The following is a 13,827-nucleotide window of genomic DNA, read 5'->3' as shown; positions in this document are numbered from 1 at the left end:
AATCAATTTATATTTCTCTTTGTTTATTATCTCTCTCCTTGCTCTTGAATGTAAGCTCCACTGGAGCATAAATTTTTGTCTGCTTTGTCTTCTGCTGGATTCCCAGCACCTAAAACAGAAGGTACTCAGATTGCCAGAAAAAATACACTGTGTTTTTATTTCTTAAGTCAGGCAACCTTAAACACATGGGACTCTCAGTAAATATTAGTGGAATGAATGAGTACTGTTTTCCACTTCGAGCTTGAATTGGGAAACAGAGAAGCCAAGCAAGGCAGCAGGCAGAGGAGACAAGATAAGCGAATTTAGGTTAGAAGCAGAGACCCCTGTCTGTTTGCTGTGACCTAGGCACTGTACCGAGCACTGAAGTTGGGTAGGATGAGTAAAGAGAAGAGTCAGAGAGAGCCCTTCCTTCAGGGAGCCTTCTGACCTCATGCTCACACCCTCCCATGTCCTTCAACCACACGCGCGTGGCAGTCTCCCCACAGCCCTTTCTCAGACACTCACATCTCTCTGCTCCTCTGACTGACTCAGTGTTTGGATCAGTTTGTGATTGAGACTCTGGGCTGCACCAGGGCTCCAGTCAGGACTCTCCACTGCTTCCAGTATCTCAAACTGTTATACTGTCAGAGGCAGGAGAGTGTTCAGGGGCCGGGTATTGCCATAAGTAGGGCTCCTCTGAGAACTCCATGTCAATTTATGTCTGGCCCTGATGCCACCATGTGTCCATGTCTGCCCCCAGTGCTTAAACATGTGATGACAGGGATGAACTCTGGACGGTGCACCACTTCCCCATACATTTGTATTGTAAGATAGCAATGATTTCAGGGAAAGAAGCCAAGTCTAGAGATTGTCCCACACAGACCTGGGCTGGTCAGTCTCACCACAGCACTGCCCATCTGGCACTTACAGTAGCTGGCAAGAGGCTTTTGAGCTCAGTGGACCTGTTGGCAATCCCTTATGTGTGTGCTTGGGGAGAGCAGATGATGCGACTGGGGGTCCCAAAAAAGAGAACAAGCTGGACAAAAACAATGCTGTATTAAAACAAAACCAAAAATAAAGCCCAATGTTGGATGCATCTGCTAAACATTTTTTACTTCTTTGATCCTAAGGGATTTGCAGGAACGTGGAAGACAATGGGGAAAAGGAGCTGTTGCTAGGCAGCTGGGTCAGGTAGGGATGAAATCAGAGATGGTTCAATTTTCTTATTAGGAGAGAACTGTAGTGGCAAGTAGAATGGATGAACCCAGAGAAATGAGCTCTGGAGCAGTTAGAACCTAGGAAAGGTATGGATCAAATGAGTCATGAGTATTAATACCCTCAGTCAACTTTGGTGGGGTAAATGCTCTACAAGCTTCCCTTCAAAATCTGAAACTCTGACTGTGGCAGTATTTAAGCTCAACAGATACAGACACAATTAACAACTGTGCTCTTGAACAAGGGGCTCTGCATTTTGGTTAAGTGTGTGAGCTCTAGGGTTACAGCATCTGGATTCACATGTGGCTCCACCAACTTTGCTGGCTGTATGATCTTGGGCTTACTATTGATCTCTCTAAGCCTCCTCTACAAAATAGATTGAACCATGGTGACGGCTTCATAGGAATGCTGTGAAGATGGAACAAGGTTATACGTGCAGCATCCAGTACGGGATGCTCAGCAAATGTAAGATATTGTCCTAATAACTCTTACTCCAATTTACCAGATAATGTGATTATTCACTAATATCTAGAGTCTCTCTATATTGCAAATCCTTGAAGAGAGATGTCTGGGTTGGTTATTGTTTATTTCTACTTCTCTCCCCCTCTCTCACCTCAATCCACTCCCAACTCTTTTCAAGTCAGCTCTGTGCCCCACAGGCTGACCTCTGAGGACTCTATCAGCAGCCTCTGCAGTCTGGCTTCTGGTGGAGATCTGCCAAGAGATGACAACAGGAGAAGGTCCAGAGGCCGGAAGGGCAGAGACTCTGATCATCTATTCCCCCAGCTCCCTCCCTACTGGGCAGCAGGTGACGGTGGCTGCCTTCCTGCTCTAGAAGCCACAGCTCTGTCAGGACCCTCTACCATGGCTTTAAGTCTCATATCCTTTCAAAATACTCTCCCCTTGCTCCTTCAGACTCACTGGTGATGGTTCCTGCTGTAGACCCATGGTAGGTCACGGTTTCTTGTTGGTGACCTCCATAAACCTTTCCCTGAGCTTTGCAAATTGCCCCTTCGTTAAACTCTCTTCAGTTGCCTTCTGGACTGTGCCCAATTTCCTACCAGCACTGTGACTGTTTTGATGCTTTATCTCACTCGTTTGTTCATGAATTAAATGTCACCTCATCCACAAAAGCTTTCTTTGATTTTCATGGCCAGAAAAGGTCTCTCCTTCCTATGAATGTTCAAAACACTTTATAAGGCAGGAGAAGGTACCTGGAACTCCACTCACCCTATCAACTCAGCCAATTTAGAACCTAGGCTTCCTCAGAATTCACAATATCACTCATCTAGTTTTCTTCCCTCCCTTTCTCCTTGTCTTTTCCAGAAGCCAATCTAGGCTAATATGCTTTAATGGACTTGTCCAAGCTCAGAGCTAGTTGGTTTTCTAATTTCTAGTGATCTTTCCTTGGGCCTAAGTTGCTCCTGCTTAACTCTGAGTGTCAGATTTGGAGGCTCCCTAGGAGGAAAAAGAGTCCCTGGTCCCAGAAATGTGGGACCTAAACTGACAGTTTTACCTTTGAATTTAGACAGAGAGGTTTCCTCTCCAAAAGATCCTTCCAATTATAGAAGTTGAAGGCATCTCCAGGGTGGTGTAAGGGCGGAGGTCTATGAACAGGACAAGGGACCCCCAGGCACAGGAAAGGAATGCACCAAAATGGACGGGAGAGGTGGGGTCTGAAGAGAAGGAGGAGGCAGAGAAGGTGGAAGGCAGGGTTGCAGTCTCACTTCTCGGTGTGACTTCTTGATGTGGGCAGCACTCCTTAAGCTCCATCATCAGTTTTCTTCAAAATTGCTTCCAGTCTCAACTCTTTCTCTTCTCCTCTATCCCCTCCTCCCACCGCTTGCTTGATACTAATCCTTTGAAGTGAGAACCACAATTGCCAAAAATTTATTCTGCAGCTAGAATAGCTGCCACCCCAACAATGAAACGAACATTCCCACGATTGGCTGCAGACTATTCTTCCTAGAACAATGCATGTCTCTAGGATATTCTCATTCAGCCCTGCTGCTACTATGTGTCTAGGATCCCTTTCATCTTCCGTTCAATCCCTGCCCTGTCAACTTACGTAAACAAGCAAACACCCAGATCCAGGGTGGCTTAATGACTCTTTTCCTTAACATCCCTTACCAAAGTGACAGCTGTGGACTCTCTGACTAAACTTAGTAACTGTTATTCCAACTCATTGTCAGTCTTCTTCAGATCCAACAATGCCTTACCAATCATTGTAATGTGAAAATATGTTTAACAAAGTTGGGGACTATGGAGGACAACCATGCCTCCCAAATCTTCATCATCTCCCATTCTTTACCATGTTGACACTTTCTTCAGTTACATGAGAAGTGCTGTGCATATGCAGCTTTAGGCCCACAAGACACACACATACATTTTCTCCTATATAGAGAATTCTTAAGCCTCTCATCACCTTCTCATGTGAAAACTAGAGAGTTCTCTGAAGTGAGGAGGATCACAGAAGAGGAAGGGAAGAACTTCTTCATTCATTTACACTTTGCTCCTTCCTGGGAAAAGATCACACTTCAGAATCCTTGTTGCGCCTTCTCTCTAAGACCCCAATAATAACACCCAGTAGTTATTCAGTGCTCCCCCTGCTCTAGGGGCTGTGTGCATCCCCATGACTCAAGTAAGCCCTAGGGAGTGAGTTTTGTTTATACTTCTCATTGCACCAAACCTGCCAGAGAGGTATTATGATCTCAGTTTTTCAAGGAAACTGAGGATGAGAGAAGTTGAGTGAGTGGATCAAAGTCCTGAGCTAGTGAGCAGCAACGCCAGGGTTGAACTCGGCTCTGTCTGACTGTGAAGCCTGACCTCTGAACAGTTTTTGCTGTACAGCAGGCCCTACCTCATTGCCTTGGCCTGCCATGGCCACCCACATTGACCCTGGGGAACAGGATCTCCACTCAGACTGGTGCAGGCCCCTGATGACCACAGCCAGCCAGTGAAAACAAGAGAGAAAGTACCAGCCACAGAGAACACACAACAGGGCAAAGGTCCTTGGCCAAAGCACAGGAGGTCTTTGTCCTGCTCCCAGAGTTTATTTGCCTGAAGAGAGTAACATGAAAAGGATAATATTGTTTTTTGTTCCCTCTCAGGCTTTCTCCCATACCTACCTCACACAGAATGTTCCTTGCCCATCTCCCCTTTGTCCTTATACTTCCCCTGTCTTCTAGCACCTTGAGTTGAGAGGTATGCGATGTTTATTCTCACTAGTTTGGTACAGTTGGGTCACAGGAACAGAAGAGCTTGGCCCAGATGTTGGACCAGGAGAGGCCAGGCAGGGGGCTACAGAGTAGCCCCATCTCTGCCTGCAGAGACGGGTCAGCTGCAGACCCAGCAAACACTGCCATGGAGATGGGAGAAGGGCATAGCCAGGGGGGTGATGAGACCTAGAAAGAGGCAGGTGTGTGGAAGCAACAGAAGCCAGGGTGGAGAGCTGCCCCAGGAAGAACTCCCAGGGGACCTGGGAAAGATGGAGCCCTGTCAACAGGAGCCTTCTTGACCCTAGATAAGGTCATAGGCCAAGTAAGCTTTATAATCTTCCTTCTCAATGTTCTAGGTTGGAGTTTAAAGCAGACAAGTTCATTCAATAAGCACACCCCACTGTGTGCCAGAGATTGTATGAGGAGCCAGGGGTGCAATAAATAGAACACAGTTCCTGCTAGCCAGGATTCCCAGCCAAATCATTCAAACAGCAAATAATGTCATTTTCCATGTGCCAGAAATCATTCTAAGTGGTTTAAACGTGTGAATGCCTCAGACCTTATAACAACCCTCAGAGGCAGGCACTGTTACCATCATCAGCACCGTCCTCATCTTGCTCACTTTACAGATGCAGGAAGTAAGGCAGAAAGAGATTAAGTAATGTTAGAGCTAATGAAGAGTGACTCTTTCTGGACTTTGAAATCATGCTTTGACATCATGCCAGAGTCTGCTGGAGCCAAACAGCACCTACTATACTAACAAGGAGCAATATGCTGTTGCTGTGATAAGGGGAATGATGGGAGAGGCCAGCGAGACTTCCAGGAGGGGGTGGCCACTGAGGATTGACTTGGAGAAAAAGAGAGAGTGGCTAATACAGATAATGCCCAAGTTAAAATTTGAATTTTGGATAAACAACAAATAATTTTTAAATATGTCCCAAATATTGCATGGGACAAATTTGAATAGGAATCTTGTATTTTTATTTGCTAAATCTGGCAACACTACCCATCAGTCAGTTGTTTGCTTGTATAAAGACTATGTGTCAGGGGTTGAGGGTGTGGAAAAGAGGAGACTGTAGAGCCAGATAGGGACAGGTCGTAGAGGGCCTTGGACGCCATGCTTAGCACTTTATACTTTATTCTCATGGAAGGATTTAAAGGGACAGGTGATTAGAGGTCCAGATTAAGTGTGTGCTCTATGAATGTCTCTCTCAGGACAACGTGGAGGAAGAATAGGAAAGGAAACAGGAAATGGGGAAACTATTGTATTGTAACAGTCTCAGGGAGAAACTACAGTGACTTAGACAGAGTCCAGGGGGCTGAAGAGGAGGGGTAGTTCCAAGAGGGAGTAAAGAGAAAGAAACAGGGCTGGCTTCACAGGGTGTCACCTGTGCAGTTGCACAGCACCCTGCACTCACAAGGGCCCCACACTTGGTTTAATGCTCTGCTGTTGCCATCTTGGAATTCTTAAGAATTTTGTGTTTCTATTTGTGTGTTTTTTAAATTAACATCTTACATATAACATATTAATTTCAGGTATACAACACAATGAGTAAATTTTTGTATATATTATGAAGTGGTCATTACAATAAGTTTAATTAACATGCATCACCACACATAGTTACAAATATTTTTTTCTTTTGATGAGAACAGTTAAGATCTATACTCTTTGCAACTTTTCAATACACAATACTGTATTATTAAATCTAGTCACCATGATGTACATTATATCACCATGACTTATTTATTTTATAACAAGAAGTTTGTACCTTTTGACTCCCTTCACCTATTTCTCCCGCTGCCCTCCCTCTGCCTCTCGCAACAGCCAATCTGTTCTCTGTATCTATGAGGTATCTTTTTGGTTCCACATATAACTGACATCATACAGTATTCGTCCTTCTATGTCTGACTTATTTTACTTAGCATAACGATGTCCATTCATGTTGTTTCAAATGTATTTTCTTCCTTCTTTTGGCTTAATAATATTCCATTGTATATACATATATATACACCACATTTTCTTTATACATCCATCCACTGAAGGACACTCAGGTTGTTTCCATAACTTGTTTATTGTAAATAATGATACAATGATCATGGGGTTGCATATGTCTATTCAAGTTAGTGTTATTGTTTTCTTAGAATAAATATCTGGAAGTGAAATTGGTGAATCATATGGTAGTTCTATTTTTATCTGTTTGAAGAACCTCCATACCGTTTTCCATAGTGGCTGCACCAATATACATTCCTATCAACAGTGCACAGGGTTCCCTTTTTCTCCACATCCTCACCAACACTTATTTCTTGTTTTCCTGATGATAGTCATTCTTACAGGTGTGAGGCTATATCTCACTGTGGATTTGATTTGAGTTTCCCAATGATTAGTGATGTTGAGCACATTTTCATGTATCTGTTGTTCATCTGTACGCCTTCTTTGGAAAAATGTCTATTTAGTTTGTTTGCTTATTTTTAAATTGGTTTGTTTTGTTTCTATTGAGTCACATGAGTTCTTTACATATTTCGGACATTAATCCCTTGTCAAATACACAATTTTCAAATATTTTCTCCCACTCAATAGGCTGTCTTTCATTTTGTTGATGGTTTCCTTTGCTGTGCAGAAGCTTTTTAGTTTGATGTAGTCTCACTTGATTATTTTTGCTTTTGTTGCCTTTGGTTTTGGTGTCAAATGCAAAAAATTATCCCCAAGACTGACATAGTGGAGCTCACTGCCTATGTTTTCTTCTAGCAGTTTTATGGTTTCACGTCTCACAGTCAAGTCTCTAATCCATTCTGAGTCGCTTTCTGTGTATGGTGGAAGATAGTGGTCCCGTTTCTTTCTTTTCTATGTGGCTGTCCAGTAAGCTTGTGTTTTTTAAGTGAAATCCAATGAACCAACAGAATATATTCATGAGGAAAGGATACAGGCACACTATGCACATACTGTGTCTATCGTTCCTTGACACTCCATGCACATACAACATTTGTGAAACCCCATGAGCACAGATTTCCAGTGGACCCATATTCATAGGAGCTCAGCAAAACTCAGGGTGCATACATGGTAAACCAGTTACATCTATGACTGAGTAAATGTGGGTGCTGACAGTCCCTAGAAATCATGCTTCCGGTTTGAACCAAACTGCTTCAAATGCAAAAAAAGTCAGTGGAGTTCTACGAATACAATCCTATCATATCCTTTCTGTGTTACCTGCCTGTATTTGTCAAAAATTTATGCTGAAAATGACATAGATGGTAAGAAAAAGATAAGGGCACCCATAGTTCCTTTTCCTTCACTCCTTTGTTGCTTATGAATAAGCCAAAGATTGTGTTAGTAGAATGTACACATACCAAGAAGAGAAATAAAAACATTCAAGTTAATTCTGTGCAGGGTTTGCGGTGTTCTGGTAAGAATGGAATACACGCATGAGCTGTGAAATACAAATGATGTGAGTTTAGTGATTCCACACACAAGCTCAATGCTCTTATTTTTGCATTTAAAACAAACATTGAACATTGCACAAAGATGAACAGTAAAATTCATGCTAAGTGTTAAAAATTCTAATGTTTCTTTACTTAGAACAGCAATAGCTAGCAACTAAAAGCCACAATAACAAACCACACACCCACAAGAAAGACTGTAGAAGAAGAAAATAGCTTAATATTTTAGTAGTTATAAAGGCATTTTTTCCTACTTTTTGAACAAGGGCTTCCACACTGTCATTGTGCACAGAGCCTTGTAAATTATGGAGCCAGCCCCAGATAGAAATGGCACCTGCTAGGGGTGGGAAGAGAGAATGAGTTTTCTGGCGTGATTTGAAGGTCTTGGATTGGTGACTGGGAATGACAGTGCTACTGCTGGGTCAGGGGAGACAGGAGGAAGAACAGGGGGAGATAATGATGGCAGTTCAGTGTATGTTGCATTTGAGGGGCCTGTGGGACATTTAGACAGACACATCAGACAGATGGGGAGACAGGCATGGGTGTGTGAGAGAGATGGGTTATCTACGGAAGGGGGACCTCATGAAAATGGCGAAGATCATTCAGGGAGCAGCCAGACAGAGAAAAGAGCTCTGAGGGGAGACTCCAGGTGAAATGAGGAGCAGTGAGGAGGCAGAATCTCATGTGTAAGGCAGGACTTGACCATGACATTCCAGGTGCAAGAAATGTCATATAACTAATGTTTCTAAATAAATTAAATTCTGTCCTGGGATCCTATTTGAAAGACTGGCAAGAAGCCCTCTACACAGTCACTTTGCACACCTCCACGTTCCTCTGCTGGTGGAGCAGCACTCTCGAGGTTTACACAGTTTTGCAAAGTCCTTTGCTTTCACAGTATTGCGTATCAAGACCCTTAGCTGAGAGAGGAAACATGTGTAGGCAGCCTTATTTCTTTTTGGCCTGACCACCTCCCTTGCTGCCCATCTTCTTCTACAAGCATGAGGGGTGGATTTAGAGGGATGCAAATAAAACTGAGGTTTCAGAGCCCCTTCCAAGGGCCTGTACATAATGTATATGCATAATTTTGTATCTTTTCCTTAAATAGGGACTTAAAATTGTACAAGCTTCAGAGCCACAGAAGGCACATTTTTTCCCCAGATACTGCATGATGTACACACCCAAGCCCCAGACGTGCTGATAAGGCCATGCGCTCTAGGCCTGGGCATCTTGATTGCAGTGTGAATGTTACACAATTCCTCTGATGCCATTTTCATCAGAGCTACTTAGGGAGGGGCTACCAAGATGGGGAGAGTGAGGAAGCTTTTTGAGATATGACCTCCCTGAAGAACTGTTGCTATTTCTATATATTGTAAAAAACGCAAGGTATAAATATTGCTTAACATATTGCCAGCTGCTGCAAGAAATATCTTCCAAATTGTCAGGGGCTGAACCCACAGTAATTGAGTTCTTATTCACGTAACCCTCAATGCAGTTGCTCCTGGTTGGCAGGCAAGTTTCATGGCTGGGACTCCTTTCATCTGACTCCCCATTCCCAGAGCACAGAGTCCTCTACATGTAGCCAGAAAGAAGGAAGAAAAAGAGGCCGTCTCATAAAGGCTTTGGCCCAGAGGGTACACACCTCACTTCCACCCATATTCCATTGATGAGAAACAGTCCATGGACCCACCTAGCTGCAAGGGGTGCTGGGAAATGTATTCCCTGGCTGGACAACTATATTATGGAAGGAAAAAACATGAATTCTGATGTACAGTTAGGTTACTCAGTCTTAGTAGTGAAAGCTGTTTTTCAGACTACACAGAAAAAGGAAATCCCTCTTTCTTATTATACTGGGAAGAGCAAATACAAGTTGCAGACAATCTCTTCTGCTCCGATTTTTCCTGTGGGGCTATGATTAGCCAAAAGCAAGATGCTCTCCAGAAATATTAGTCTCAGCTCCAGGGATGGTAATTTCTAATTGACAGAGCACTTGTAAAGGCTGCTCCAGGCTCTAAATGAAGCACATATTTTTAAACCCTATTTCTGTTTGTTTCAAAAATACACTGTACCTGAGGTCTCTTTGTGGAATTTGAGAAGTTTGACTTCAGGATCTCCAGTCTCTTGGTACTCAGTTTCAGATGCCCAGGGCCTGCTGACTTTTTAACCCCATCCCTCATCAGACAAGCTACTCCAAGACAAAGTCCTTATCTAGTTCACAAATACATACTTGAAGGAATGGAGTTAGTGCCTGAAAGACAGGGACAGGTTTTCAAACCATTGGTTGAATAAAAAGAGAAAGAAACAGAGAGAGAGAGAGAGGAGAAATTATCATAATTATTTACCTTAAAAATTCATTTGCAGGCCAGCCCTATGGCACAGCAGTTAAGTTCACACGTTCTGCTTTGGTGGCCCAGGGTTCTGCTTTGGCAGCCCAGGGTTCACCGGTTCGGATCCCAGGTGCAGACCTAGCACCGCTTGTCAAGCCATGCTGTGGCAGGAGTCCCACATACAAAGTTGAAGAAGATGAGCATGGATGTTAGCTCAGGACAAGTCTTCCGCAGCAAAAAGAGGAGGATTTGTGGCAGGTGTTAGCTCAGAGCTAATCTTCTGCAAAAAAACAAAAACAAGAAAAAACTCATTTGCTTGACTTCTTTTCCACTGCATTTGAAGTCTTTTCTTTCTCATTGTGGAATAAAACGTTCTCTCCTTCCTTAAACAGACTCCAGGCAACAGGAACTAGGTGGGAGTCTTCTGGTGCAAGGGAGTCTTCTCACCCCTGGATTATCCTTTATCCAACTCCTGCCCTGGAGTGAATCTTGTTTTCAATAATTTCCCTTTGGGGGAGAGAAGCAAGAGTCTTTCCTCCTCATGTTGCTTCCCCACTTTCATGCTTAGCAAGATGATTAAGCTGCTCTGATCCACTAAATGGGGAACCTCTGTCCTAGCCAAAATAGTCCCCCAACCAACCAGTGGCAAGGAGTTCCCGCTATTATAAAATAGAATAATAATGGTAATAACATTTACTCTGTACTGGGTCTATGTGTATGAGACAGGTTTCTACTGCAGTCATGCCTCAGAACAAACACCAAACATCTCAGGAGATTATATCAACATTTACTTTTCTCCTTCATGGATCTGCTGGGTGACTGGAGTGCAGCTGGTCCAGGGTGGGCTCACCTGGGCTTGGCTGACTAGATTGGATGCCAGGCTGGAGGTTGGGTTCCAGTCAACCCTAGAGTCCCCAGCACTTTGAACAGCAGCTGACACAAAGTAGGTGTTTGGTAAACATTTGTGGAATGGATCAATGAATGATTGCTTTTCTTCCAAATGACTTCTTAATGTTTTGTGGTCTGTTTTTTATACTTGGCAATGTTCTAGGAAGATTTTCATGCCATTTTTTTCAGTATATTTTAAAACGTTTTATTACGAAAATTTTCAAACATACACAGAAGTAGAGAAAATCGTATAACAAGTCCCTCAAGTGTCAGCAACTTGAACATTTTACCAAATGGAAAGTATTTTATCTCCCCACTCTCACTTTTCTCCCCACACACCATAGGATTTCATGATTTCATCTGTAAAAATAAATCTACAATAGATAAGGACTTTTTACATAAACACAATGCCTTTATTATCCTAGTAAAAATAATCACACTGTAGTTTCTTTGAGTCATCTAAACCTACTCATATACTAATTTCCCCAATTACCTCAAAAATGTATTTTTACAATTGGATTGTTCAACTCAGGGTCCAAACAAGGTCAGATCATTGCCGTTAGGGCGTGTCATAGTCAGTGGTGGATGGTGGATGGGGATGAAAACTAGTTTTAACTGCTAATTATCGACTTATTCTTTTACAGGCACTGTGCTAGCGTTTATATAGGCATTATCACACGTAATCCTGAAAACATCACTTTTCAAGGGTAAATGATGAACTCATTCTGCAGATGAGATACCAGAGGCTCAAAGAGCTGAGCAACCTGCCCCAGGTCACTGAGAGAGGAACACATTGCTGAGATTTAAAGCCAGATGTCTTATCCCAAAATTTCTGCTCCTGACCTTTATGCTGTTCTGAATCTGCATGATAACAAAGAAAATACTGGACAATTATTCAGGTTATAGATATTATAATGCAAATAAACCATAAGAAGTATTTTGGCTTTATGAAAGTAATGAAGAAATGTGTTATGCCACCTGCTGACTGTGAGCATGATGTGACGTAACAGGTGTATTTCCACCAGACTATAAACTCTGTGCTTTTTATATTTTACTTTTTATTTTTTTAAATTTTTTTTACTGCAGTATAATATTGGTTTATAACATGATAAAAGTTTTCAGGTGTACATCATTATATTTCAGTTTCTGTGTGGACTACATCATGTTCACCAGCCAAAGACTAATTACCATCCATCCCTGTACACGTGTGCCTAATCACCCCTTTCACTCTCTCTGCCCCCATTCCCCTCCCACCAACCCAATTTCTGTTTCTATGTGTTTGTCTGTTATTGTTAAACTCTAAGCTTAATCTCCAAAAATGACCAACAGAAGAGTTCAAAAAGGATTTTCTTAGTGAATATGTGTCATTTGATACATACCAGATGAATTTATGCATAAATTTTAGTTGAATCATAAAGCGTGAGATTTGGAAAAAATTATAAAACTCAGTTTAGTTGTCCACAAAATGAGGAAGACTTCTCAACTACATCCTTCAGTGGCAGCCATCAGATTTCTGCTTAAACATTCCCCACATGGGGCGCTCACTACCTCTCAAAATGGACAAGGCTAATCATGAGAAATTTTTTTCTCCCACAGAGCAAAATCTGCCTCTCTATTCTTTTCATCTTTTGCTTGTAGTTCTCCTTTATAGAGCTAAGCAAAATTAATCCAATCTCTCAAACATTACAGCTCCAAATATTTTGGCTACAATAATAAATTCTCTCTCTCAACTTCTCTTTGTATTGTTCACATTTATGGCACACTTGCTAAGGCCTACAATAACTCCTTTGTTCCTCACCAAAACCCTATGAGGTGGGGGCTGTTGTCCCCATGTCACAGATGGCAGACTGCTCAAACCCTCCCTGACCACTCCCTCCACCTGTCCCTCTTTCTCTCTCTCCCATGATTATTTTTCTCCATAACATTTAGGTCGCCATCTGACATGTTGTATATGTTACTGATTTCTTTTCTCTCACCTTCTCACTGGCATGCAAACTCTATGAGCACAAACTTCTATTAGGGTTTGAGAACTGCTCTATCAAGTTGCCTCCGTGTTTGAGCTCTGACATGAGGATTGCACCCTCTGATGTTATTTGAATTCCCACAAAAATAGATTTAATAAACCTGTGACATACAGTAAAGGTCCATTCATCTTGACATCCCCCCAAATGTTTCTCTTCACTTCGTCACGCATAAAGTAAATATGTCTTTTAATACAGAATATCGCACGTGAAAATAAAATAAAATGTGGCTATAAATCATTATCCCTGGGTTGTTATTGCCAGGAGAATATGAAAGTGTATCTATAACACGCTGTAAAATGTAAAGTACCTACAAATGTCACTGACTGCTGTCCGGAAAGCTATTTTTTCCCTTCAGTAACCTGCTTTCCCCTCCCCTGCTCTTTCCACCTCTCATTCCTCCTTCCAGCCCTTCTACTTACCTCTTCCTCTTCCTTCTTCTTCCTTCCTCCCCTCCCTCCTCTTCCCCTTTCCTCTCACTTGACCCCCTCCCTCTCCTCCTCCTCCTTTCTCTCTCCTCTCCCTCTCCTTCCCGCTCTGTGCCTTCTTCCACTCCTCCTCCTCCCGCCTCTTCCCCTCCTCCTCCTCCCGCCTCTTCCCACTCCTACTTCTCAAAAGATAATCTTTAGCCTTCTCCTCCCCCTGATGGCCACTGAGCATTACTGCATGCGCTGTGCGCCAGGGAAACAGTCTCCACCTCGGGCCGCTACGCTGTAAATAGGAGGGTAAAGGGCTGTGCACTGACGT

General features: G+C 42.8%; 2 protein-coding genes across 3 annotated transcripts in view; both read right to left on the bottom strand.

Annotated features, from left to right (window-relative positions):
• The window catches only part of LOC103542445 (butyrophilin subfamily 3 member A2-like), a 29,801-nt gene extending 16,281 nt beyond the window's left edge, over nucleotides 1-13,520 (bottom strand). For both annotated transcript variants that reach the window (XM_070585257.1, XM_070585259.1), the window contains exons 1-2: nucleotides 13,503-13,520; nucleotides 10,187-10,451 (exon numbers count right to left, since the gene is read on the bottom strand). The gene's annotated coding sequence lies outside the window, so the exon portion shown is untranslated. The remainder of the gene's footprint in view (nucleotides 1-10,186; nucleotides 10,452-13,502) is intronic.
• The window catches only part of LOC103562016 (butyrophilin subfamily 3 member A3-like), a 74,142-nt gene that overhangs the window by 16,281 nt on the left and 44,034 nt on the right, over nucleotides 1-13,827 (bottom strand). The gene's annotated exons all lie outside the window — the stretch shown is intronic.

This window comes from Equus przewalskii, chromosome 19, assembly GCF_037783145.1.
Source record: "Equus przewalskii isolate Varuska chromosome 19, EquPr2, whole genome shotgun sequence".
NCBI lineage: Eukaryota > Metazoa > Chordata > Mammalia > Perissodactyla > Equidae > Equus > Equus przewalskii.
The sequence above is the reverse complement of the archived record's forward strand: the minus strand, read 5'-3'. Positions and strand labels throughout refer to the sequence as shown.